Below are 26550 nucleotides of genomic sequence, written 5' to 3'. Positions count from 1 at the left end.
ACCTTCACTAATCAGAGATGTTGGCCAGTTTGAATTTGAATATATTTTTATTACTCTTTGTGGTTTTGTGGGGCTTTGTGGTGTGGTATGGAGAATTTGGCATGCCCCAGATAATGTTAGAATAAAGATGATTCCCTGGGATTCCCCATTAGGAAAGCTACTTATGGATTGGAATGAGGGAAAACTTAGACTAAATACAACCATGACTAGAGGAGAGCTTATCAGACTGTGTTTTATGTGGCATGAGGAATTACAGGAAGAATGGCCCAAATATGGGTCATTTGATCCCCAAACATTGAGGCATTTGCAAAGAACCCTAAGTAGATGTCCACCTGAACATTTACGTTATTGGGAAATCTGGGCCAGAGCAAGCGAAAATTATCATACTAAAAATATAAAATGAAGAAAATCCAGGCCCCAGTTTACATCTGAGTCTGCCACCCAAACTGAAACAATAAACTGGCAGAAAGACATGGCCTCCCAAACCGAAACGCCCAATAATACAACTAAATCCAAGGCCATTCAGACTGAAATTCCAAATGACCCAACTCTTATTCCCTCGCCCTCTACTTCCTCCATGCCAAAGAAAGAAAGAAAGAAAGAAAGAAATGATTCCCCTGTAGAGGAGACAGAGAAAGTAAAAATTTTTCCCCTTCAAGAGATCCTCGCCCATGGTCAAAAAGGTACTATATGTAAGTTCAGACAATACACACCTTTTACACCCAAGGATTTGGCTTTATGGGGACAAAGCACTCCTAAATTTGATGAAGATCCCACAGCAGTTATCAGGCAGTTTAGAGCAATTTTTAGAGCATATCAGCCCACTTGGAATGATGTTACTGACCTTATGGAAATAATATTGTCCCCAGGAGAAAGAGCAGATATAGTAGCTGCAGCAAACAGCCTGGAAGCCACGGGAAAGGTTGATATTGGGTGGCCTATTCAAGACTCTGACTGGGACCCCAATAACCCTAAGCATTTTGATATGTTGAAAGATGCAAGGGAAACATTGCTGAAGGCAATGGAATCCTGTATTAGAAAGACTGATAACTGGCAAAAATTTATAGATAAAGTTCAGGGACCTGATGAGAGACCTAATAGATTTTATGACAGGCTGTGTAAGTATGCCAGGCAATATGCTAGACTAGACCCATTAGACAGTAGAGACGCCCATATTATCTGCTCTCATTTTGTAAACCAGTCATTACCAGAAATTCGGAAATATTTTAAAAAGCAATGTCCTGGGTGGAATAGTTTGAGTCCTGACAGACTTAAAGAAATAGCAACATATATTTACGAAGGAAATGAGAGAGAAGAAAGGAACAGACAGGACATTTTAGCTCCAGTACAGGAAACAACAGGGCAGAGAAACTGGAAAATTGAAAATCGTTATCAACCCCCTAAATTTTGTGAGTACTGCAAAAAACAAGGACACTTCTTGAGGGAATGTAGAACTAGAAAACAAGACCTTAAGAGGACAATGACCGAGAGCCTTGAGGAATTCTTTGGGGGAAATCGAAATAATTTTGGAAACTTTTATCAGAAAGGAAACAACCGGAGTAATTATAACCCTTATTACAGGCAGAATCAAAATAGATATAAATCTTTTCAGGGGGATACAAAGAGACAGTATCAGAATAACCGTAGACCCTATCAGGGAGGAACAGAAGGACAGAACCAGAATCAGGGTAACCATGGACTCCCTCAAAGGGGGGCACAGGATTGACAAGAGGAAGGGGAGGAATGGAACAAAGATAATGAAAGCAACATATTCCCAGATCTGGATTTTTTGAATGCACTTGTGCCAGTTCATTCACCTCCCCAGAGTAATGAACCTCATGTGACCCTCAAAGTAGGGGACACGTATTATGACTGTTTACTAGACACAGGAGCTTCTAAATCAGTACTAATAAGCAAACCAGATGCTGGGTGTAGACCTGTAGGATTTTTGAATGTAGTAGGAGTCTCAGGAAACAGTCAGAGAGTGGCAAAATTGAATCCTCGCATGGTATCTATGGGGCCCTTAACAGTAGAACATTCATTTTTACTCATGCCTGATGCCCCTGTAAATTTATTAGGTCGTGATCTCCTTTGTAAGCTTAGAGCAACCATATCTTGTGCTCCAGATGGGGCTGTCTCCCTACAATTGCCAGAGGATACTATTCATTTATTACCAATTTTACTTACAGAAGCTCAAGGAACAGCAGGGGAGGTATCCAAAATCCCCTCTGACATTCCTGAGTCTTTATGGGCCTCATCCCCTAATGAGGTGGGGCTCCTTAAGTCTGCCATACCTGTTACCTTTAAAGTTAAGGGGGGACCACCCCCCTCCATTCCACAGTATCCATTGTCTAGGGAAGCAATAGAAGGGATCACACCTATAATTGAGGCTTTGAAAAGCCAGGGTATTATTATTCCATGTCATCACTCTCCATGCAATACTCCCATTTTGCCAGTTAAAAAACCCAAGCCTGGACCAGATGGTAAACCTGTTTATCGTTTTGTGCAAGATCTTAGAGCAATTAATAATTATGTTATCCCTAGACATGCTATAGTGCCTTCCCCTTCTACCATAATTTCTTCCATTCCCTATGAATCTACATGTTTCACAGTGGTAGACCTCTGCTCTGCCTTTTTCTCCATACCAGTACATGAGGACTTCCAATATTTATTTGCTTTTACCTGGAAAAATAGACAGTGGACCTGGACTAGACTCCCACAGGGATTTGTAGACAGTCCTACACTATTTTCCCAAATTTTACAACAGGATCTGGCCTCCATTACCTTTAAAGGCTCCACACTAGTACAATATGTTGATGACTTACTCTTAGCCTCCCCTAATGCTGAAATTTGTCAAGAAGATAGCCGTCACTTACTACTAGAGCTGCACAAGAGAGGCCACAAAGTGTCCAAGTCAAAGGTACAATGGTGTTTGCCCCAGGTGGAATATTTAGGATTTATTCTGGCTGCTGGAACTCGCTCTGTCTCTTCTAAGCGAGTCCAGGCCATTCAACAACTTTCTGCCCCCTCTACTAAGAAGCAATTAAGAGCCATTCTGGGAGCAGCTGGGTATTGTAGACAATGGATACCCTCTTTTGGTGAAATTACTAAACCTCTCATAGCTCTTACAAAAAGTTCTGTTCCAGACATTTTACAGTTGGATCCCCAGCATCTCTCAGCCATAAAAGAATTAAAACGGGCCTTGTTATCAGCACCTGCCCTAGGACTACCAGATTATAGTAAGCCTTTCACTCTCTTTGTGCATGAACAAAGGGGGGTGGCTTCTGGAGTTCTGACTCTGTCACTGGGGCCTAACCAACGCCCTATAGCCTACTATTCAATTCAGCTGGACCCTGTAGCGGCTGGAGCGCCACCTTGCCTTAGAGCAGTGGCGGCCACAGCCCTTTTGGTAGAAAAAGCCTCTGATTTGGTCCTAGGTAACCCTCTAACTGTGCAATGCCCTCACGAAGTGGAGGCTCTCTTACTACATCACAGGACACAAGCCTTTTCAGATCAAAGGCTGGCTAAGTATGAAATAACCCTGTTAGGTAATGAGAATATCACTTTAAAACGCTGCACAGTTCTTAATCCAGCAACACTACTCCCTAACTTACCATTCTCGGGGGAACCGTTGCATGACTGTGCTTCTTTAGTTGATATGGCTGAAAAACCCCGTGATGATCTTTTTGATACACCTTTAGAAAATCCTGATCTTGTCCTCTATACAGATGGTTCCTCATTTATGAGAGAGGGAACCCGTTTTACTGGAGCTGCTGTAGTTTCTGATTATGACACCCTCTGGGCAGCTTCTCTGCCTTGCCATTTTAGTGCACAGGCTGCTGAACTTGTGGCTCTTACACAGGCCTGTAATATAGCCAAAGGTAAGAGTGCCACTATTTTACTGACTCGAAATATGGCTTTGGCATATGCCACTTTATTGGTATGATTTGGCATCAACGAGGCTTTCTAACATCCTCGGGCAAGGCTATTGCCAATGGGGACCTTATCAAGGACCTCTTAGATGCCCTGAAACTGCCTTCTTCCCTAGCTGTTGTACATTGCCCTGCCCACACAGGGAATAGTGATCCTGTTTCAAAGGGAAATGCACGAGCCGATTCTGCAGCCAAGCTTGCTGCATTAGAAGCTCCTGAACATGTATTTAACCTTTCACCTTCTGAGGATATTCCTTCCAACCTAACCTATGATGATTCTGAAGTAGAAAAGTGGAAAAAGAAATTTAAGGCGAAACAGATCAATGGCATCTGGGTGTCTCCGGAAGGTAAGCCATTTCTTCCCCGGAAATTCTACCACCAGGTATGCCTCTCTATTCACAGAAAAGGCCATTTTGGTACACAAGGCATCGTAGACTCTATTAAGAGAACCTGGATAGCACCAGGTGTGACTAATACAGCATCTCGAATCTGCTCGGGCTGTTCCACATGTCAGTCTTATAATCAGTATGCTTTTAAGGCCAAAGCTTATGGAGGGCGTCCCCTAGCATATACACCTTTTGAGCACTTACAAATTGATTATATTACTATGCCAAAAGCAGGACATTATAAATTTTGCCTTGTTATAGTTGATCAGCTCACTCGGTGGGTGGAGGCCTTTCCCAGCCCCCGAGCCACAGCTGCCTTTGTTGCCAAAATTCTTCTTAAAGAGATAGTACCTCGTTTTGGCCCACCAGCCCGCATCGATTCTGACAAAGGCACACATTTCACTGATTCGATTTTATCCCAAATCTACTCTTTCTTGGGAGTGACTCCAAAATTCCACACGCCCTACCATCCACAAAGTTCAGGCCAAGTTGAACGTATGAATAAAGAGCTTAAGAGCATGATTGGCAAATTATGTACTGAAACCCATTTGAAATGGCCTGATGTTCTACCATTGGCATTATTCTATCTACGAAGTAGACCAAGGGGAGAACTTCATATATCTCCTTATGAAATGCTTTTTGGTCACCCTCCTATCCAAGCTAAAACTTTTCCCCCAGTTTATACATCACTGGTGGGAGGTGATACTTCTGTTGCCTCCTATATACAGGAATTACAGACCAGGCTACGTGAACTCCATGAGGCAGGAGCTGTGGTCCAGGCAGGCCCATTAGACTTTTCATTGCATAACTTCAACCCAGGAGATAAAATATATGTAAAGAATTTTCAGAGAACCAGTGGAACCCAACCTGCCTGGGAAGGACCTTTTCAGGTATTATTGACAACTCCTACTGCCATTAAAATTGGTGAAAAACACTCATGGATTCATTGCTCTCATGTAAAGCCTGCACCATTCATAGGTGAAGAGATTTCAGATAGACCTGAGGTAGACGCTAAAAAGCTAAAAACCCTAACGATAGCAACTGTTAAAGAGCAAAGAGAGTTCAGAGGAAATAGGCAGTTCCCATTTGATAATCCCACTGATCAGTTAAATGCTTTGGGACTCAGTCTTCGTAAAGTATCAGGAGACGGAAATTGCCTTTTTAGGGCTGTAGCAGACCAGCTAGAAGGTCACTGTAGAAATCATCTCAGACACAGACAAGAAGCTGCTTCTTATATGATTAACCATAGACAAGAGTTTGAGTCTTTTATAGTAAATGACTCCCCTTTTGAAGAATATGTTGATGAATTAAAGAAATTTGGAAAGTGGGGAGGAAATGATACAATCGTAGCATTTGCTAAGCAGCATCAGCTGAATGTTGTGGTTCATCAGTTAAATCAGCCTTTATTGAAAATCAGTGGCACAGACAAAACTGATGCTAGAGAACTCCACATTTTCTACCATAAAGAACATTATGACAGCATTAGAAAGATCAATGACAATTCAGAAACCCCTGCCACTTTGGCTTGCAGAGAATTGGGGAACCAGTTAAAACAATGTGGCATACCCCAAACTCTAGCAGCTTAAATACCTTAAAATTTAACAAGCATTTCCTTCCACAGGCAAAAGCACTGAAGCACATGGCCTAGTTTTCTGGCCCACCTCAATTTCTCCCACCCTTTCCCTACCCTATACCTATTTTTTTTAAATCCTTTTTGTTTTTGTTTTTGTTTTGTTTTGACTTTTGAAAGGCACTGAAAAAAAAACCTGGAATTCACCACACCTTTAAGTTCTTTAAGAGCAAAAAAGGGTGCTTAGCAAATCTTTTGCTTTTTATTTTTGGTTTTTGGTTTTGCTTTGGTTTTTTTTTTTACTTTTTTTTCTTTTGCTTTTCTTTAAAACTAAATTTTGTAAACTAAGTGATTATTCAGAGACATTTTAAGTATATGCTGTCAGTGAGGCCATTGGGCCTCAGAAGCTACCAGAATTCTTTTTTTTTTTTACTCTTTCTTTTTGAGAGAACCATGAGTTCTAATGAGTTTTTTTTTCTCCTTTCTCTTTTATGTTGTTCTGTTTAACTAAAAAAGACCGGAAAGGGTTATTGAACCCTATTGCTTGATACCTCACTGAAAACATTGAATATTGAAATCTTATTTCTTTTTGAAAAATTAATCACCACTTTAAGTATCTGCTACTGTTATACTAGAGAATTCATGTATAAGATGATGTGGTTTACTTGCTAAAAGAAGATTATGTAATAATGTCTAATATAATCAGCTATTTACATTCATTTATTATTTATATGTCATTATACTCTGGGTATGGTTTGGAATTATTGTATATATCACTAATATATTCTCAGTTATGCAGCATAGCATGCATTTTTACCATCATACTGTCTTTGGTGAAATTAATGAGATTTCAGAAATATGGAAACTTATCATTTCAGAGACTAACTTGCTGTGAACTCTGATGCAGGCCCTGGAGAGAATATATGTGCAACAAAAGGAGAGACAGGTATACGTAAGTCCATGGTTTGCTTATGATGGTGACTATGTAGAGCATAATTACTAGGCACAGTCCAGTATTCATCCTCTCTTCCTCCTAATTTAACCTAATTTAACTGAACTTATTTATCTTTTTATCTCACTCTGTTGAACTCACCTGTGGCCTAGCACAATCACTGGCTGTCTCGGAACCATAAGATATGGTATGATAACCTTTCCATAACATTTTCAGGTGTCATGAACACATACTAAATTTGGCTTTGATCCAGACACATGGTGGTAAAAAGTGTTACTGATTGTAAAACTACTTCAACCCTCTATTGGAAATCTAAGGATATAAAGAAGGGAATGTAATGGAATTTACTAATTTGATCATTGACAATGCTATGCTAAGGTTTAGTAAAAAATACAGCAATTCAAACAGTTAAAGAAGAGAATCCAGCTTTCCAGACCAGAGTCCAGAATCCAGAATCCAGACCAGAGTCCAGAATCCAGTTTCCTCCTGATGACATCTTACCACTTCAAGAAGACAAGAGAAATCAGAGACTCTATACGAACTGTTTTGTTTTGTTAGTTTTTACTATCTCCTTTCTGTTATAATATACATCATCTGTAACATGTACCCTATGCAGAGGCCCTCCCTTTGCAAGACTAATGTCAAAGCGTCGGTTCATGAGGACAAAAAAAAAAAAAATCGCCCCTCTGGACAAAACTTTCCTCTCTTCCTTTTCTATATTGTTGTTCACATATTATTAGTTAGCAATAGTTATTATATTCTTTTTACTGTTCCGTCAAGGAAACATTTTGTTTCTTGAGGAACAAAAGGGGGGACTGTAATGATTGGAATGATGCCACCTACTAGAGACTTGCTGTGGGAAAGCTCCACCATGAGGAAAATGCCTCAGAGGCATTGTGGCTTTTCCTTGGCGTCAGGAAATGACGTTTGCTCATGGGTGCTGTCTATCAAGGCTACCAGCCAATCAACTTGAGGAGCCTCCTATGATCTGGGAGGAGACAGGAAGGAGGAAAGGGAGCCTGCGCGGAGAGCGCTGGCCCTTTTGGTTTCCTGACTTGATGGTGGTGGCGGCAGAGGACTTCACAGGAAATTTGAGGAAAGATAGGAATTCCAGGCTGTTAGAATTCTGTTCTCAATCTTTTTCTTTCTATTTTCCAATAAACCCTTAAAAACCTAAACTCATTTTATCAGTGATTTTTAGTCAGTTTCCCCCAAACTGGGGGAACAGATTAGAATCCACATTTAGAATCACCTCATTTTTAGGCAATTATTTTCATCAGAGAGCTTTTGTACCTCCTTTTCCATTTGGCCAATTTGAGTTTTCAAGCTGTTGACTTTTTTCTCATGTCTTTCCTGCATCTCCCTCATTTCTCTTTCCATTTTTTCCTCTACCTCTCTAACTTTATCTTTAAAGTCCTTTTTGAGTACCTCTGTGGCCTGAGACCAATTCAAATTTTTCTTGGAAGCTTTAGATATAGGGGCCCTGATGTTGACATCTTCCTCTGAGGGTGCACCTTGGTGTTCCTTGTTACTGAAGAAACTTTCTATGGTCCTCAACTTTGTCTGTCTGCTCACCTTGCCTTTCTTTTACTTGACTTTTAGCTCCTTAAAGTGGGTCACTGTTTCCAGGCTGCAGTATCCCAAGTTTAAGAAGTCCCAGGTGGTATGATTTAAGGAGGATCAGGTTCTTCACTCGCCTGGCCCGTTCCCTGGTCTGTAGATGACCCCAGACCAACTTGCTAATCAACCACCTTTGCGTGTTGTTAGCTCTGACGAGCTTGTGCCCCTCCCCCACCTGGGCCATTGCTACTCAAGCCTACCTCCTGGTTCTCAGCAGGGGTGAAAAATCCAAGTTCTGCCTCAGCACCAGCATAGACCCCTGTAGTCTCCCCCCTGCCCAGGGCTCAGCCCTCTCACCAAACTGTGAGCTTAATTCCAGATGACACTGGCACTGATTCAGAGGCTCTGGGGGTCTCCTCTGGTGAGGCCTTCCTGGGACTGGATCTGTGTCAGGGTGACTGTGGGGTTGGGCTCAACTCCTGTATCAGCACAGCAGCTCCCTCCTTCTGACCTTCCAAGCTGTTCTTGGTTAAAAGATGATTTCAGCACCTTCTTCTTTGAGTTTTGCTGCTCCGGGCATTTTCCTATGGTGTTATTTGGATGTTTTTTGAGTGATTGTCTCTATTATCTCTTATTTCCATCATTTTCAAATTCACTAATTTGGCTGAGATCTACATCAATTAATTTCGATTTGGATTATTGCAGTGGACTGCTAGCTATGTTTTTCCCTCACACACATCCAAAATACATATAGCTTCTGGAGTAATTTTCCTCAAACATCATTTCCATCATGCAGTTCCCAAGCTCAAGAACCATCATTTGCTCCTAATGCTTATCTATTTTAGTAAATCCAAGCAATTTAACTTGGCATTTGAAATTCTCAAGAACAATTCAACAACAAGCATATATTTTTTCATTAAGTTCTTATGTGCTAGGCTTTGTGTGAGGTGTAGGGACACAAAGACAGAAATAAAAATCTCTTCCCTTCATGAACTTACACTCTATTGGAGGGAAGAAAGGACTGAAACAAACAATTATAAGACACATACTATGACCTCAGACAGTTATTGGCTATGTGACTCTTGGGTAAATCACTTAACCCTATTGACCTCCATTTCCTCATCTATAAAATGAGTTGGAGAAGAAAATGTAAAGCCACTCCAGTATCCCTGCCAAGAAAACCCTAAATTGAGTCACAAAGAGTCAGACATGACTGAAACAACTGAACAAAGAAAAATATAAACTAGTTCCTCAGAATAAGAGTACATGTTTAATATTAAAGGCAGTTTGTGAACAAGAGAATGGAGTTCCAAAGGGCACAATGTAAAGGTAGGATAGAGTGGGATTGGGCTGTCTTTGATGGGTGTGAAGGCACTAGGAGTGATGTTCAGGGAAAGGAGTCCCTACAACCTACAGAAAGAGTCATAAGGCAATAGAATGTCATGTCTTTTACAGAAGCAATGGTAATGTCAATTTGATTGGCATTTCTGGAGCAAAAAAACCCAGAAAGATGGGTGTGAGGAATAGGAAGAGCAGAAGACAAGTCTATAGTCCCACATGGTGATCAAAGCATAGGCAAATGGAGTCCCAAAGCCTTTGTGGTTTAGAAGGGTGAGGCAAGTTTTAAATACTCATTCTATAGTCACCAATTTTATTAGTTCTACCCCAAGGTTCATTCTAGAGTTGAACCCAGGGAGAAGTTCTCAGGTTGGTCTCTGATCTTGGATAGGTGGCCAGGGTGGAGGGGGAAGGATCCACCTAACTATTCTCAGTGAAGAAGTTCCTTCAACCAATGTAGATTACCCATTGTTCTTCAATAGTATGTATATGTATGTGTGCATGCATATGCATACACACATACATATAGATAGATAGTTGTATAGTTATGGTAAGTACCCTTGGTAGTTATATAATAATTTTGTACTATAGTAAAATGTGATAGTAGTATCATAGTACTTTTAGAACTGGAAGGAATTTGAGGGATTATTTACTAAAATGGAGGCCCAGAGAGGAAAGTAAGGTCATATAGTTAGTTGCTTGGTAACACAGGTGGGTCTAGAATTCCCAGACCCTCTTTTCTCTATATCATTCTATATTATTTTCTGTTTGTTGATTTGTTCTTCAACATATGTGGTCTTCAGTTGTTTTAGATGTATGTATTCTAATAAGATGACAGAAAATATCTTTTTTGTCTTTTGTTCATGTAGGTATTGTAAGAACTGATTGCGATTTGGGGACCCCATTTTGGCTAAAATTAGAAAGCCTCTGGCACACCCCTCATGGCTCCCTTCTCCCCAGGAATGTCCCAGGTCCTTCCGCCTGGCTGGGGTATGCATGGAAAACCTGAACCCTGGCTTCCTCCATCCAGACAAGGAAACCCCATGCTCCAGCCGGCCTTGGGTGCCACCCCTAGGGGTGCCAACTAATTAGCTTGGGGTGTGTGGATGGTCGGCCTGGATTTCCTGTGAGAAAAAGGTTTTTTATTCTGGGGGCGTGGGTAGAGGAAAGGAAGGAGGAGATGAGAAGAGAGACAGAGAGAGAGAAGAGTTCATAGAAGCAGGTGAGAGTTAAAGGTGGATGCACAGGGTGATAGAGAGAGTTAAATGCGAAGCAGCTGAGTCCAGTGGGTGAGTTTACAGGTTGTATTTCCGGCTTTTCTTTGTTCTTATTTCTAAATTTGTTCTCATCAATAAACCCTGGGGTTGTTTTGTTTTGTTTTTTTTAAAGAGGCTTTTAAATCTCCTTTCTTTTCAGTCTGGGAGAAACAGTTAGGGAGGGGACAGCGTGGAAGAGAGGAGGCTTGGGACCTAGAGGTCCTCCGTTGTTTTCTGAGTCCCAATATTGCAGCTAGCCTCCCAATTAACTCTTCCCATATTAAATTTGGCCCTTACAGATTGGTGGCCTATATGGGGCTTAACGAACTTGGGGGGGCCTTTTAAAACCCCCTTATCGTATCCAACAAATATTCACGACTGACTGATTAGGTTTGAGTTCTGTTCGTTTAGAGAATAATTAAATTATAAACCCAATTAACAGAAGAAAGGACTGCTTTTAAAACACTCTTCTATTTTTCTTATTTTTATATCACCATGTAAATATTTCAAACAGATCTGACTGAGAAAGTACCTGAAATTTTACTCATCATTCTATTGTTTTACAATTGAGGTTTGGTAACAATGAAAACTGATATATTATAGAAAAGAGAAAAGGCCATGAAAACTTCAGTTCTGGACACAGTGTCACATCTGCTTGAGCAACCTCTCCCCATTATTATAGCTACCTTGGATTGCTGACTCATTAAATTTTAGAGCTGAAGGAAATTGGAAAGATTATCTGGCCCTCTTATTTATAAATAGGAAACCCCCTTGAATTTCTTTTCGCTCTTCTGTTCCCTTTCTTCCTTATTTGCTTCCAAAGACTTTGGGGGCAGATGTATTCCTGGGTTGGCAATGTACAAAAACAGATTGCAGTTCAGTTATATGTCAGATCAGAAAAGCACACTTTGGCACACTTGACCATCTCTGTTTTTTGTTGTCCATGGCAAAAAAGTATCAAAGAAGTTTTCAGTGTAGTACAGGGTTGAGGAATTGCACTGAGGTATTGAAAAAGGACTTAAAACTCAGCAAAGGAGCAGAGGCTGCCGATTAAGAAAAATAATCCTTTATTTTCAGACACAGCTGATATGGGGATTTGTTTTGCTTGATTATGTATATTTGTTAAAAGTTTTTTTTTCCCAATTTGAGTTTCAGAGAGGAGGGAAGGATAAAGATCGGGTGGCCAAAAAAGAAGGAAAATAAATGTAAGAAAGAAGAAAAAAAGAAAAGAAGATCACTGAAGCATTAAAAATGACAACAACAAATATACAGAGGAAAATGGAAGGAAGGCAAGAAAGAATCACAGATAAGGAGGGCAGCTTTAAAAATTATATGTTGAATTTATTACATTATGTATTACATTTAAAAAGGAAAGCTAGTTATTCAAAATATAATTCAGTTTTATGTATAATCCTCTTTTTATGTTCTACCATGCATATAGACATGCCTGTCTTATCAATTCCATGTATCAATTATTCACCCTCCCCTCCCCCACAAAAGCCGAGTCTTAGGGTACACATTTTCAAAACTAAACAGTTTCTTGTGACATACCTCGCTTCCCCTATTATTAGCTCCCATACTTTTCTTTCTTCCTTTCTTCCTTCCTTCCTTCCTTCCTTCCTTCCTTCCTTCCTTCCTTCCTTCCTTCCTTCCTTCCTTCCTTCCTTCCTTCCTTCCTTCCTTCCTTCCTTCCTTTCTTTCTTTCTTTCTTTCTTTCTTTCTTTCTTTCTTTCTTTCTTTCTTTCTTTCTTTCTTTTTGGGGGCAATGGGGGTTAAGTGACTTGCCCTGGGTCACACAGCTAGTAAGTGTCAAGTGTATGAATCTGGATTCGAACTCAGGTCTTCCTGAATCCAGGGCCAGTGCTTTATCCACTGTGCCACCTAGCTGCCCCTTAGTTCCCATACTTTTCAACCATTCAGTTAACAAAATTAAGAAAGAAAAATGTATTTTCACAAGTAAAAATACATGCTGCCGGTTTCCAACTTGGGAGACAGACTTAATCAACAGATACTAATTAAGAATTTACTCTGTATATGATGTTGTGCTATGTGGTTTAATATATACAGATAATAGACTCAAATATTAATCATTTTTAATGTATCTGCATGAAAAATGTAAGGGACAGGATAGGGTAGGAAAACCAGGAAATCTATTAGAGTAGTGGTGTCAAATTCAAATAGAAAGGAGGGCCACTAAACCCTAGAGATAACTATGGTCTGCAGGTGGACTTAGAAAACAACACGTGTGATGATGATGGTGGTGATGGTGGTGATGGTGATGCCATCAATATATTCAAATCAGGAATTTCCTTTTAATCTGGTTCAGGCTACATTCAGGAGGGTTGTGGGCTTCATTTTTGATACCTCTGTATTAGAGAATTTTCTAAAAAGGAAGATTTTATTTTCTGGTGCAGGTAAGAAGTAATGGAAATGTGATGGACATATATTCCAAAAGTATGATATTTTTGAATATTACTAGGAAGCTGTTACACAATCTCTATCTTGAGGACAATAGAGATTGTGAATAGTACAGCACAGAAATAAAACTATAATTTGGATTTTATATGATAGTGCCTATATAATGGGCCTTATACACAGAAAGAGTTTTAACAATTTGAATGGAATTAATGAGTTGAATTCATTTAATTTCATTCAATTCATAAAATTAATTCAACTAATTGCATTGAATTAATAAATTGAATTATATGTTAAAGTTATAAGTGAATTCAGTAGGGGCAGGACCATATGACATAACATGTAACATATTAATAACATATTAATGCTAGTTACTATTCATACAAGTTTTTATTCTCAACAAAATCAGAAAATAACACAGTATTTCAAAATAAAACATTCAGGGGTATTGTCCAAAAATAAATAAAAGTACATTAAAAAAGCAAAATAAATTTAATCTAGAGTTAAGGGACCTAGGTTGATGTTCTGGCTCTGCTACTTAGTAGCTGTGTGACCCTTGGGCAAATTACTTAAACTCTTGGGACCTCTGTTTCCTCACCAGTAGAATAAAGGGTTGGATTAGATGATCTCTCAGGTCTCTTGCAGGTTTAAAATCTATATGATTTTTTTTTTTTTGGTCCAGACTGTTATCTCACTTGAAAAGGAAACTCTCAGTGAAGAAATGCAACATGGTACAGTGGAAAGATAGTTGGATTTGGAATCAGAACCCAAGTTCAAATTTCATCTTTGTTGCTTACATGGTCTGAGTGACCATGAGCAAATGACTTAACTTTTCTGGCCTGTTTCCTCATCTGACTGCAGATGTACTATGTTATTCTAAATCTATGAGTTCAAAAGGAAACACTCTTTCAATACAGACCAGACCTTTCTCTGTAATTTCTAGTTTTAGGATTGTTAAGTGACTTGTTTGTGGTCACACTGCTAACATGTGCCTGTTGTAGAACATGAATCTAGCTCTGCTGGTTTCTAAGGCTGGTCTTCTCTCTCTTAGTTCAGGCTGCCTCTAATGAGTGTCATTACTGTGTTAGAATTGGATGATCAGTGCAGTGCTTTGCATATAATAGACACTCAGGAAATGTTTGCTGAGTTTAAAAAAACTGGCCTTTTCCCCAAATCCTCAAGGTCACATATCCAAGTTCTCTCAACAACCTGACTCCATTATATGATGTACCAAGAGAAGTCTGGTATATGAAATACTGCCAGAGCCAGATGACAGTGCATAATAGACTAAAGGTCAATTATCTCAGGCAGAATTTGCAACAAAGGACTATTTCTCTGTGATCCATGTCATTAGCAACAAGTCAGTTTTTTATGGAAAGCAGTGACTGGCCTTTCTGAATGGGGCTTGATTTGCTAAAACAAATACACTTTTTCTAAACTTTGCTGCAACTTACAGCTTGATTTTTACAACCACTTAGTGTGTGGGGTGGTAAGCTTTGAAACCTGAGAGGGTCTGCCTGCCCCTTAGCCTTTCCGTTCTCTCCATATAGCACCTTGGGGTATTTTGTTTTAGATAAATGTCTTAGTTTTCTTTCATTTCCTAGAATTTTACTGAGGAACCAGCAACAAAGAAGATTTTCTTCTTCATGCTTTCCTTTATAACATGTTAGACAGTGGGTATAGCAGTCATCAAAATACCTGAGAAATTGAGATTGTTCCTTTTCATGCTGAGTTATGCACTCCCTCTCCTATCCAGTTTTTGCTTTTCATCCTTTCTCCCCTTCTGTTTTCTTTAGAGTTTAAATTGGTTATCTCCCTCTAACCATAAGGAGTCTTCAAATAACCGGATTGGCAGCAATGTAATGGTAGTAACCCATTCATTACACACTGCAGGGTAATTTTCCTTGCTTGATGTTTTGAACTTCAGCAGTTCATATTTATGGGTAGCAGCTATGAAAAAGGTGAAAAGGACATGTGACCTTTTCATGTTTTACAAGCATGGTTTTATGGTGGTGGGAGTTACAGGGCTCTGATGTATTTTTTTTCCTTTAAAAAAAGGGTTACAGTTTATTAAGTACTTTCTATGAGGTGGGAGTTAGCCCCATACACATACATTTAGAAAGATGTTCAACAATAGTATTTCAGCAATATTTTATAAAATTGCCTCTCTGGTTTAGCAAGGAAGAGTAAATCCAACTGAAATACAGAGTTATATGGACTGTGTGTCTTTTATAGTCATCTTTTGTGCCAGTTCATTTTCTTGGAAGAGTACTAAAGTTGTCATAAAAGAGTGCAGCCAAAAAGATTAGACTTTTTATCCTGCTGTTTTTTTCTGGTGGAGACTATTTGCCAAGAGACAGTTCTACTTGGGTGAACATGTGGTATGATATTACTAGTGGTAGGATATTACTAGTCCTAAGATTTTATAGTTGGTAGGGACCTTAGAGGTCTTCTAGTCCAACTTCTTTCCCCTCCCCCCATTTTACAGATAAGAAAACTGATACCTGGAAATGGACAAAATAACAATAGCTAGTATTTATGTGGTACCTTAAGGTTTGCAAAGTGATTTACAAATGTCACCTCACTTGATCCTCACAACAACCTTGGGAGATAGGTGCTATTGTTACCCCCATTTTAGTCTAGTCAATAAACATTTATTAATTGTCTAAGAGCCAGGCACTGTGCTAAGCCTTGGGAATAAAAAGGAAGACAGTTCTTGACTTCCATCTGTCTAATGGGGGAGACAACATGCAAATAACTGTGTACAAACAAGATGCATATAGGATAAATTGGAGATAATCAACAGAGGGGAGACACTAGAATTAAGGGGTGCCTGTGTGTGTGTGTGTGTGTGTGTATGTGAAAAGGCTTCTTGTTCAAGGCAGCTTTTAGTTGAGGCATGAAAGTAGTCAAGGAAGTGAAGAGGTGGAGATGAGGAGGAAGGGCATTCCAAGTGTGGACAGCAATAGAAAATGCCAAGAATTGGGCAATGAAATATCTTGTTTCAGGAACAAAAAGGAGGCTGGTGTTACTGGATCACAGAGATTTAAGGTGTAGGAGATTGGATGTGTGTGTGTGTGTGTGTGTGTGTGTGTGTGTGTGTATGTGTGTGAGATAAAGGGTTTTGAATGCCAAATAAAAGATTTTGTATTTGATCCTGGAGGTGATAGGGAACTGTTGGAGTTATCTGAATAGGGGGGTGACATAGTCAGACTTGCCTTTTAGGAAGGTCACTTTGAAAGTCAAGTGGAAGACTGGCCAGAATGGGGAAAGACTGGTTTAGAGAGACCAATTAGCAAATTATTGACATAGCCAAGGTATGAGGTGATGAGGGCCTGGACCAAGGAGGTAGCTTTATCAGAGGAGAGAATGGTGGATACATGAGAGCTGTTAGTATAGTATCAACAGGACTTGGCAACAGATTGGAATATGGGAGGTGAGGCATATAGATGAAGAAACTGAATCAGAGAAGTTAAGCAGTTTTGCCAGGGTCACACAATTAGTAAGTATCTGAGGCAGCATATGAACTCAGGTCTTTCTAACTTCAGGTACAATGCTCTATCTACTGTGTCACCTAGCTGTGTAAGTGAATTGTCTAAGTTCAGATAACTACTAAACAGCAGATCCAGAATTTGAGCCCAGCATCCTCTGATTCACTAGGTAACTATTGAAAACTTACTTTCCACAGAGTTTCCCACTGTACTGGTGGAAGAAGAAAATTTATACTAGAACAGGAGGCCATCATGAATTAAACTCAAACTGACTTCAGTGCCTCAAAAGAGCCTTGATTCTATCACTGTTAATACTACCTGAAAATATATATATTTTTTTGTGGGGCAATGAGGGTTAAGTGACTTGCCCAGGGTCATACAGCTAGTAAATGTCAAGTGTCTGAGGCTGAATTTGAACTCAGTTCCTCCTGAATCCAAGGCTGGTGCTTTATCCACTGCATCACCTAGCTGCTCCCTGAATATATATATATATATATATATATTTTTTTTTTTTAGTGAGGCAATTGGGGTTAAGTGACTTGCCCAGGGTCACACAGCTGGTAAGTGTCTGAGGTCAGATTTGAACTCAAGTCCTCCTGACTCCAGGGCTGGTGCTCTATCCACTGTGCCACCGAGCTGCCCCCTAAAAATAATTTTTAATGGCAGTATGCATACTCTTCCTTAGTTGCTGTAGCATTGAGATGAATGAAGCGTTAGGAAAGGACTTTAGTGGGAAAATGTCAAATAAACCTTTATAATATTAGCTAGATGAGGTAAACATGGTTCTCTCTCTACAGTGGAGTCATGAAACATTGGAGATAGCGGGATAACCATTTTAAAATAGAGAAGTTGAAGATCCACACTTTTAATGAAATAGCTTCAAACTTCCCAAATACTGTGTCTCACTTAATACTTCAGAAGTTCCATGAAATTTAAATTACCTATATGGGGGAATCAATAAGCAAGGCAAATTTAGATTTTTCATAGACATGAACTTAGAGTCAGTCACAGGCCCTGAGTTTGAATCCTGACTTGAACCTATCTGTCCAAGGGAAAGTCATTTAACTTTTCTGATTCTGTTTCTTTATGTGTAAAATGAGGGAGTTGAACTAAATAACAGCCAAAGTTCCTTTCAGCTCTGGATCTATAAAGCTATTTACTAAGACAGTGTTCTAGTGGAGAGAGGGCTAGCCTCTTAGTCAGGAAGACCTGAGTTCACAGTCTGTCTCTAACAAATAGTACTTATGTGATTTGGGGTAAGTACTTAGTTCTTTAAGCAATCTCCTAATTTGCCCTTCTCAGCTGAGTGAGTTGCAATACTACTGAGTTCTACAAAATGATGAACTCCCCTCTTCCCCATATACCTTTTTAATTGGGTCTGAATCTATACCAAGACACTCATAGCTTCTGAAATATCTAGCGGATCACGCTTCTGAAATGAATATTTTTGAATATGTCCTTAAATCCACTCTATTCACTTCCTCGAATAGGTAGGTTATCACATCCATACTGGGTAAAAATAGAAACTTTTTGTAAAATCTACTTATCTCAAAGGCAGAGAAAGTTTGTTTGTTGTTGTTTAAAGACTGTTTCTGCTCTTCAGGGATCAACCAAAGATGAACAACAATTAAACAAGTACTTTCCAACTCTGAAGTTCTGTGAATAACGTTGAAACTTTTATTTTCTTTGGTAACAGAAAAATGGGGTTGGTGAAAAGCACGATCATCATCATCATCCATCATCCATCATCCATCATGCATCATTATCAATTAATACCGAAACTTCAGTTTGTTTCAGGCTAAACTGTACAAGGAACCCTAAGACAAGATCCAGAAGGTGTTACCATTCCATTTGAACTAAAGCAGGATTCTGGGCTCAGTAAGTGGTGAGTTCATGACAAGAATGAGTGATCGATAGGGCATCCATATGTGTGCTTTTGTGCCAGGCTTGCAACACACATCCCAAACCCAGAAAGAACAGCACTCTGTTACGTCCCCTGCAACAGATCTGCAACCAAATACAAGTTGAGGTTTTTTCGTTTGTTTCCTCAAAGAATCCCGTGATCCAGTTCCCACCAGAAATTAGCGAACCGCAACAAAGGCAGAACATCGAAATATTCTCCTAATAGACGTTCCACGTAGCTCAAGTCACTGCTTTTTTTTTTTTTTTTTTTGCATGAGAGCGTACGTGTTGTGTGCCGGGTCCAGGAACGTTGGCGAACTCATGTCAGTGTGCACCAGTCCCAGCAATGTGGGTGCAGGGGAGGCGGGGAGGAGGGAATGGGGAGGGGGGCTGCGGGGGAAGGAGAAGTGGGGAATTGTGTCCACGTGTCATTGTTGTGTGCTTCACAACTCCATAAATGCGCTACGCATCCTAGCTTCTGTGTTCTTATACCTGTAGCAACGCCGTGGGTGGGAGTACATGAGCCTGCTGAGCACAGTGGCGGGGGGCGGGGGGGCAGGTTGTGGGGAGGCGTACAGAAGGTTGGGTTAGGGAGAAGGGACTTGGGGTGGGGGGCAATAAGGAGGGGGCGAGGACTCCCGAGATGAGAGGGGAGTGGGGGAGGGGCCCGCCAGGGGCCTGGCTGGTCTGCGCGCAAGCGCAGTCGTAGGCAGGAGGGAGGGGAAGGAGGCGGGAGCCGCCGCCGCCGCCGCCGCAGAGCCCGGAGGGGGAGGGGGAGGGGGGAAAACGGGAGGGAGCGAGTGAGCAGAGGAGCCGACGCGCCGGGAGGCACCGGCTATGGCCGCTGCCGCCTGCTGATGGGCCCGGCCCGGGAGTGCGGGGCCAGAGGAACCCGCGGCAGCGGAGGATGGTGACCACCGGGCTCATGCCGCGGCCCAAGAGGGAACAGCCGAGGCCGGGCGAGGAGCCGCCTCTGTGAACCGAGCCGGGACCCGCCGTCGCCGCCGCCGCCGCCACCTCCTCCTGTTCCTCAGACACTGACCGACCAAGACCCGGGGAGGGAGCCCGAGAGCCCGCCGGGCGGCGTAGCCGCTGCCGCCCCCTCCCCCCCCCCCCCGAGGCTGGGGCCCTGAGGTGACTGAAGCCCCGGCGCCCCCATCCTGCCGCCCCTCCCTCTTCCTCCCCTCCCCCCTTCGGAAATCCCCACGGCCTCTCCTTCTCCCCCGGCCCGGAGCCCTCCTCCGTCACCCTGCCCCCTCATCACTTTCTTTAGCATCTTCTCCCCTCCCCCCCGCGTCCGCGAGCCGTCTTCCCCTCCCCCGCCTTCATCTCCTTCCTGCCTTCACGTCCCCGGCCCAGCTCGGGGTCCAGCTCCCTCCATCCTTCATCCCTTGCCAAACCTCCTCCAGCCTCCGTTTCCTCCAGCCCTTGGCTCTGCCTCTGGCCTCAGGCCTCCTCTGCTCATCGGCAGTCCTGAACCCCGCGCTGCACTCTCCCACCTCTCTCTGCTGGTTGGGATTTGGGGAGGGGGTGGAGAGAGGGTCCGGCGAGGGGGATCTTTCTAATGGGGATTTTCCTCCTTCGCAGCTCTCCTAGCTCTCTTCCTTCCCTCCGTCCCTCCCCGCCAGGTCCTTTCATCTGGCATGGGGATATCTCTTTTCCAGTACTTAAAAAAATCCCCATTCTTTATAGTCCGCTCCCCCTTTTAAGCCCACCCAAACCAGTCTTTACTGGATTCTCCTTCTCACAACGTGCCTTTCCCACCCAGGGCCTCTAGCTATCGGGAAGGATACCCTTCTCCTGAGAGGGGCAGAGGATGATGGAGGTGGGCATGAGAGAGTTGAGTTTTTTAAGTCAAAGCTCCCACTAACCCTTTACTGCATCTGGAGAAAGGAGAGTTTGGGGTGTGCAGTTGTGAATGCTCTACGGTTGGCGGGGGAGGAGGGGGTGGGGTGGGGTGTTCCAGTTCCTCCTCCCCTGGCCCAGGTTTACGGTGCGTAATCCCCCAGCCCCGAGGCGGCTGCGCCGCCTCCTTTGCAGCTCTAGCTTTGCTAGGGGTTACTGGAGTTCAAACGCATCTGAGATCAGCGAGCCTAGAGGGAGGTGTGTGAAGAGGAAGGGGGCTTTGCAATGTTGTGGCATCAAAGATTAATGGTTGGTTTAGTTTTGCAACCCGGTTGTAAACAGGAAACTAGTTTGGTTTGAAATGGAAGCAGGGGATTGTGTGTGCATCTCTCTCTTATTAATACCGTACGGAGTTTGGTGCCAGAAGTGAATCTTGACTCAAACCCAAAAGATGAGCTCTTGGCACTGCAGTCGTGACCCAGGCTGATGGCTCTGTGGCAGAGATAGCAATATTTCTTTTTCCTGTGTGTCTCTTTGAGTTTAAATAAAAAATAATCCTGCAGCTCAGAGAGAAGAAGAATCATTTTTTAAGAAAATCATTTTGGAAGAGGTTATGAAAAGCAATAGAATTGCTAGTAGTTGATGTATTCAGGTACATCCCAAGTTAGCAAGTTAGGAGAAGGAGTGAGTCGGACCAGATATATTTAAAGTATGTGGAGAAGTTAATGCAAGATGTGAGCCTGTTCTGGTTTCTTTGGATTTGCCACTAAGTTGACTTATACCTTTTGAGAGAAAGAAAGAAAGAGGGAAGGAAGGGTAAAGCAAAAACCAAATGCACAGGTTTCTGCACCTATCAAACTTAGGTTGACTTTATTTTTCCCACATGATCTCTTCAAATTTCCTCTTTAAAATGAAAAACAAAAACCCATGAATATAGTCTTCTAAAATGTGTATCTTCTGCAAGAAATATTAAAACAATTTTTTGATTCAAATAGAGAGATATTTTACATTATAAAGCAACCAAAGAGTCATTAAAAAAATCTCAAAATATACAACAAACTAACCAAGAATAGGATTCCTAAACCACATTAAATGTGTTTCATATACTTTTACAACTTTTTTTTTTTGCTCGGGGCAATGGGGATTAAGTGACTTGCCCAGTGTCACACAGCTAGTAAGTGTCAAGTGTCTGAGGCCGAATTTGAACTCAGATCCTTCTGAATCCAGGGCCGGTGCTTTATCCACTGCGCCACCTAGCCGCCCTTTCATATACTTTTAGTAAATAAGATAGTCATTGCTGCCTACAAATACTGTGATTGTTTAACAAAAATACAAATGATTTAACACAACCTAACATTTCTCAGGTACAAATCATGATGTCATATGGTTCCAGAGGAATGGGAGGAGAGGGGAAATAAGCATTTATATAAGCACCTATTAAGTGCCAACCCCTATGCTAAGCACTTTAAAAATATTATCTGGTTTGATTTGAGAAATGAGGATGACTTTTTATCAGATGGTTTTCTTGACTAGATATTTATTTTGAAATGGTAGATAATTTTGTTCAATAAAATTAAGGTTTTATTAAATCAATAACCTATTTAATTAAAAACTATAATTTCAATCCTTATCCTTGCTATTTAAAAAATTTGCAAGGAGAAAACAAAAGTGAGACTACAGATAACATGGCTATAAACTATAGTCTTAAAGAATTTATATGTCTTTCAAAGTCTACACCTATCTCTGTAGTAACAGTAACTGAACTGTTGTTACAAAGTCAATTGTTTTCATCCTTTTTCTCCTCTTGATGTCTTTCCCCCATACAATTATAAAAAGTCCAAGGGGGCAGCTAGGTGGGGCACTGGCCCTGGATTCAGGAGGACCTGAGTTCAAATTTGACTTCAGACACTTGACACTTACTAGCTGTGTGACCCTGGGCAAGTCACTTAACCCTCATTGCCCTGCAAAAAAAAAAAAGTCCACCTACCCATAAAGTAAATCTCTTAAGCAGTTTTTATAGCTGTTCATCAAGACATTTTATACTGTAAATTCTAAGAATTCAAATCAGGAAAAAGTCCTTCCTTCCTTCCTTCCTTCCTTCCTTCCTTCCTTCCTTCCTTCCTTCCTTCCTTCGATCCTTTATTTTATTTCTTCTTCCCTTCCTTCCTGTTTTTTTTTTTTAAGATTTGATTTGGTCTATAGCCCTCTTGCTCATTTTTGAAATATTTTAGTGTTTTGTTTAAGTTTTACAGTACTTCTTAGTGAGTTAAATTATACTCAGCACTATCCGGTAGTCATTATAGATGAAAGTTTACTTAGGTTTGAAGCCTATTTCAGGGGGAAAAAAAGATATTGACATTTTACTCAGGAGGGAAAAGATAGACCTCACTTATAAAAAAATGATCTGGGAGGTTTTGACTTTGGCTCCAACTTTAGCAATGACTTAAATATAAAGTTGATTTTAGTTAGTCTGTTTTGAAAACCCCAGGATTATTTAAAACTTGTTTTTAGCTGTAGGCTTAGCGTATGACTTGTTGATATGAATATAATGTACAATATATGATTAGTACAGTTTATCATCAATAGACATTTCCAGACATGTCCAGTTTAGTTCAACAAGTCATTTATCATAGTGCCCAAACTTTTGTGTTAGGCCCTGGAGAGACAAGAACAAAAGTAAAGAGGATATTCCGCCCTTATTCTACTGGAGGTGGCAACACATAAATTGATAAGAAAATACAAGATGATTTGAGAAGAAAACACAAATGATCAGGGAGATCTATAAGAGATTTTCTTCTGAGGAGGCACGTAAGCTGAGCCCTTGAAGAAAGTTTAGGATTCTGAGAGGCCAAGGGGACAGAGAGGGCCAGGAGAACCACATTTGAGAGGTCTGGAATGCCAGGGTAAAAGCAGGGAAGTTGGAGATGGAATGCTAAGTTGAGGGAACAGTAAATAGACTAGTTTGGTTGGAACATTTGAGTGCATGGGGGAGAATAATATGAAATAAGTCTCCACAGGTAACCGGATTTTAGAGGGCTTTAAATGCAAAACTAAAGAATTAGATTTAGCAGTTACTCATAAGGGTTAGTGGGGAATGTACTCTAGATTTTTAAATTTAATAATATTCTTTAGGATTGATCCTCTAGTGTTTGTGTTTAGCTATTCGAATGAATAATATTCATTTAAAAAAATGAAAAAGCATGCTGGGTAGGCAGGCAACAGGTGTCTTGCTTTTCTTAAGCACCTTTGTCCCAGGTACTGTGCTAAGGGATAGGTGTTGAAGTACAAGAAAAAAGAAAGATATGCCTTCAAGGAGTTTTACTTTTTAATGGGGTAGGAAGACCTGCAGAAGAGAGCTAAAAGTGGGGAAAGTGAAGTTGTAGGGTAGGGAGGTAAGAGAATCAAAAGCACAACCCTCTGGGGAATGAATGTTGGTTGTCCTAGGCCCTTCCCCAAAATGGAGGTCCCAGCAGGAACTCACCAGTGAGAGAAGGGGACTGCTCTGAAAGAGGGATGTTCCAGGATGGAGGGGCTGCAGGAATGGATGGATGTTTCAGGGTAAAGAAGTTCTAGATGAAGGCTCTAGTGTGAGATTGTAGCTTCAGCTTAGCGTCAAAGTCTGGAAGGTCAAAAGGGGAATGGTAATTATCCTTTTGCCTAATCATAGCTTGGACTAGTTGCTTAACAACCCCAGATCTCAGTTTCCTCATTTTTATGATGATCAAGTTGGACTAGATGGCTTCTGATGTCCTTTGTAAATTTAGATCTCTATCCTATGATTCTGTGACATGTAGAAAATATGGATTTTTAGACTATTAATGTATAAGCATGGCAGGCATCTTGTGATAGCATATTCTAATTTTAGGTGAAGTACATAAAAACAAACTACCTTTTGAGAGCTGAGTTTACATACCCTTTCCCCAAAGAAAGAGTAATATATAATAATATATAATATAATTTACAATTGCACAACAAACCAAGTGGAACAGAATTTGGAGTCAGCATAGCTGGGACCATGGTAGAAGCAGCAAGCATTTGTGATGTAGGTGGGAAAAGAAATTGGAAACTTAAATTTGGTAGGGTTCTGAATAAATGATTTCTTCTTTCTCTTTTTATAGTACTTTGTGGGTAATTTTTTACTTGCTTTTGTGTGGATGAAATTTACCTTTTTCCACACTCTTGTTCATGAAACTTGCAGACAACTCTCTCAAATAGGAGGAAACATTTACTATGTGAATAGGTATATTGCTCTATCCAAGATCATTCTTCATGTATTTATGACATTTACATAATCATTGTACAATATTAGTCTTATTTTCTTTCCTGAACATTGCTTTCTTATTTTGTCAGTAATTTTGTATTGTTAAATCTGTATTGATAACTTTAAAGACTGATAATTTGCTTGTTCTGTCATAGATAGTGATGATAGTAATAGTGATAATAATAAAAGGTCAACATTCTGAGTTGACCTTCTGTAGTAAGGGTGATCTTCTGTATGTTTGGGAGAGGGAAGACTTCATTATTTCTTGAACATTAAATTCTTGATTTCTGATTTTTCTCCCTCATTAGATAATAATTGCAATGAAACAAAAAACTTTATATTTAATTATGCTATGATGTTAACTAATAATAATACCCTCTATGATTAAAGTGTTAAAGCCAAAGTGACAACTGAAAATGAATAGATAATATGGTAAAATGCTGAAAATAGAAGAAGACCAGCTAGCTACTGTGGTAAAAGCACTGGCTCTGAAGTCAGAGGAACCTGAGTTTAAATCCCACCTCTGACACTTAACTATTTGAGAGATCTTGAGTAAGTAATGTAATCTCTTTGAGCCTCAGATTCTTCAATTGTAAAATGAAGGAGTTGGACTAGATGGATTCTAAAATGCCTTCTAACTCTAGAGTTATGATTTCCTTAGCAAATTTGAAATGACACTGAAATAAAGAGGTATGATACCTTCAAATAGAACTAATTATCACTGATTTCTGATCCTCTTTTTGAATTGCAAGATATTCTCGAATATGAAAAAACTTTCCAAATTTTCAATTTTAATGCAAAGAAAATATCTGGAGATAGCAGTATATGTTTTTGTTTCAATATCTAGTGATTTTCCCTCTGATTTCATGTTAATGAGAAAATCTGTTGCACTCTGAAGTTAAATCTCATAGTTCATGCTATTCAGTTACCATTTTAGCTGGCTACTAGGGAAAAGAGTTTTTTCTTCATCTGTTCTTAAGTATCCTAGATAGCTTTGACATCTGCATCTATGTAGAAATGTTGTATAGCAGGTAAAATCTACCACCAGCAATTTTGAGAAACCCAATTGACCTTATAGCTGCCAGAAAGATGAATTAAGGAGTATATAGGGGCTGCTTTAGTTTTTTTCTTCCAGTTTTTTATTTGGATCACAAGTATTTGACTTTGTTTCATTGCTAGTATTATTTTCACCTTATTGGGGCATGGGGAAGGAGGGCTGGCAATTCATTAAGGAATCTTCTTATATATTTAAAATAATTAGGACAGCCGTATTCAGCATTGCATTATTGGTAATGTGGATCAATAGTAATTTCTAGTTCTGCATCCTTGTACACAGTATAATATAACAATCAAAAGAGTTTCATCAGTTGTATACCAACTTTAGTTCTATTGAAATTGAATAAACTTTGAAAATTAGGGTAAATGATGGAATAACGTTCATATTTACTATAGCATTGAAATATGCTCTAATATCCCTTAGAAATGTTTCCATTTGCTTTGTAAACTCTGAAGTTATTTCCAAAGCTACAAATGTGTTCAACATTCTCAGCAAAAATATCAGAGGAATACTACTAGGGTTGACAGGTCCCCAGACTTATCTTTATTTTTAAATTGCCTATTTGTTTATATTAGTTTTAATCAT

General features: G+C 40.3%; 1 protein-coding gene across 1 annotated transcript in view; it reads left to right on the top strand.

The window, feature by feature from the left end:
* Window positions 1-19820: 19820 nt before the first annotated feature.
* Window positions 19821-26550, top strand: part of RNF145 (ring finger protein 145) — a 107665-nt gene continuing 100935 nt past the window's right edge. Inside the window, exon 1 of the mRNA XM_043986173.1 lies at window positions 19821-19936. The gene's annotated coding sequence lies outside the window, so the exon portion shown is untranslated. The remainder of the gene's footprint in view (window positions 19937-26550) is intronic.

The sequence above is a fragment of the Dromiciops gliroides genome, chromosome 2 (assembly GCF_019393635.1).
Source record: "Dromiciops gliroides isolate mDroGli1 chromosome 2, mDroGli1.pri, whole genome shotgun sequence".
Taxonomy (NCBI): domain Eukaryota; kingdom Metazoa; phylum Chordata; class Mammalia; order Microbiotheria; family Microbiotheriidae; genus Dromiciops; species Dromiciops gliroides.
This window is presented reverse-complemented; position numbering and strand designations above follow the sequence as displayed.